The sequence below is a fragment of the Eucyclogobius newberryi genome, unplaced genomic scaffold (genome assembly GCF_026437365.1).
Source record: "Eucyclogobius newberryi isolate DKJ021-1_F unplaced genomic scaffold, fEucNew1.0.hap1 SCAF_20, whole genome shotgun sequence".
Taxonomy (NCBI): domain Eukaryota; kingdom Metazoa; phylum Chordata; class Actinopteri; order Gobiiformes; family Gobiidae; genus Eucyclogobius; species Eucyclogobius newberryi.
Window position 1 is genome coordinate 4,579,242 of NW_027315835.1, and position 2,528 is coordinate 4,581,769.

General features: G+C 46.4%; 1 pseudogene; it reads right to left on the reverse strand.

Moving 5' to 3' along the window:
- Positions 1-961: 961 nt before the first annotated feature.
- LOC140368948 (ephrin-B1 pseudogene) lies at positions 962-2,032 on the reverse strand (annotated as a pseudogene).
- Between the last annotated feature and the right edge of the window lie 496 nt (positions 2,033-2,528).

Here is a 2,528-nt window from a genome sequence, read left to right on the forward strand (position 1 = left end):
TTATCACATGGTACGATATTTATCACATGGTATGATATTTATCACATGGTACGATATTTATCACATGGTATGATATTTATCACATGGTACGATATTTATCACATGGTATGATATTTATCACATGGTTTGACATTTATCACATGGTACGATATTTATCTCATGGTACGATATTTATCACATGGTATGATATTTATCACATGGTACGATATTTATCACATGGTACAATATTTATCACATGGTATGATATTTATCACATGGTATGATATTTATCACATGGTACGATATTTATCACATGGTATGATATTTATCACATGGTTTGACATTTATCACATGGTACGATATTTATCACATGGTACGATATTTATCACATGGTTTGACATTTATCACATGGTATGATATTTATCTCATGGTACGATATGTATCACATGGTACGATATTTATCACATGGTACGATATTTATCACATGGTTTGACATTTATCACATGGTACGATATTTATCTCATGGTACGATATTTATCACATGGTATGATATTTATCACATGGTACGATATTTATCACATGGTACAATATTTATCACATGGTATGATATTTATCACATGGTACGATATTTATCACATGGTATGATATTTATCACATGGTACGATATTTATCACATGGTTTGACATTTATCACATGGTACGATATTTATTACATGGTATGATATTTATCACATGGTACGATATTTATCACATGGTACGATATTTATCTCATGGTACGATATTTATCACATGGTTTGACATTTATCACATGGTACGATATTTATCTCATGGTACGATATGTGACCCGCCACACGAAAGGGGAGGGATTCTCAGACAAATCCAAACAGATTTTGAAGCCCCGCTGGTGCCGGCCGGAGCTTGTCTCTCCAGATTTGTGCAGCAGGTGGTACAAAACAAACGAAAAAAAGAAAAGAAAAAGTGTTCTTGAAAACATTCGTAAAAAACCACGCGCTCCTCTATGTTTTCGTCTCGAGGACACGGGAAATGAAGCTGCGAGTATAACGGCGTCAGACTTTGTAGTAGACAATGGCGGGGCTTTGCTCCGGAATTTCCTGGACAATATGGACCGGGTTCACGTAATCGCCGCTCACTTTCTCAGTAGGGCAGTAGTTGTTCTCTGTCGGCAGGGGGATGATGATGTCGCTGGGTTCGGTGCCGGCCGTGTCCCTCGGGAGCTTGGGGGTGGAGAGCGTGCTGAGGGAGAGCGCGGAGGGGCGGGGCTGCGAGTGCGAGTTCTTCCGGGAGGGCTTCCACATGTCAATGAGCAGGATGGCCATGAGGATGAGCCACAGGAAGAAGATGCAGCCGGCGACGATGGTGGAGAACACGGACACTTTGGAGCGCAGGATCCCGTCCGAGTTGGAGGGCGTGTCCTGGTTCATGTGGTCACGGTGTCCTGGCAGCACCGGGCCTATCCGGTTAGTGTCAGATGGGTTGGGACTGGACTCGGGGATGGCATTGTTCTCCACGCCTAATTGTGGAGTCTCCGGCACCGCTGGGTTTGCATTCGGGACTTGCCCGACTTTCATGATGACTTTCATGGCTCGGCTCTTGCACGCGCCCCCCTCGCGGTTCTCCAAGCCCTCCACGGTGCCGTTGGAGATCGAGGTGATGTAATAGTTGACGTTCCTCTTGAAATCCTGGCCCGTGGGGCTGTACTTTTGGAACTTGAGGGTGAACTTGATGCCATTCTCTGGCCTGTTACACGTGAAAAAGAGCTTTGGGTCCAGCACGGTACTGCAGTTCTCCGCCTGCACCTGCTTGACCCAATACAGCTTGTAGTATTCATAGTCCCGGCCCACGCCCACCTTGGGGCAGATGATGTCCAATTCATTCCCAATGTCCGGGTAGATCACCAAGCCCTTTCCGGCGAGAAATTTGGAGTTCTGCGAGCTCCAGATGATAGTCTCCATCAATTTGGCCGAAGGTAACGCCGACCTGCACAGTAAAATTAAGATCCAAAGGTAATACTTCCAAGAGCCGTGTCCCGCCATTCTGGGAGCGTGTGTGCGCGGCGCAGACGGTGTAAGACGGGGAAACTGGAAGTGCACGTCGAGACGCGGTGAAGCGCACGGTGGCAGAGCCTTTACGTGAGCTTCACCCGGTGGGAAGGTGAGCGTCGATAAGTCGCGAGCATGAGAGCTCGACATCAAATGAATATCCTATTCAGGCACTGGTTTTGTGCGTGTCCCTGTCTGAACTGGCAAAGAGAAGCGTGTGTCCTGGTTGACCTGTGGCGGTGGTAAAAACAACCTCCCGGACCAGTGAGTATGGAGAGAGCCTACCTTTTACTCGAAGGGTATTAATGTTGGCGAGATAACTCCAAACTGTGTGGACTGTAAGGTGCTGGTTCAGGTGTGCAGGTACACACAGACTGCTATCTATTTTGTCTTTCCTCCCTTTTGCGGAACCGTACTACTGCTCATGTGCCTTGCCACACGTGGTGTCATAAAACACAAGTTTGTTGTTGTTGTTGGTGTTGTTGCCGCC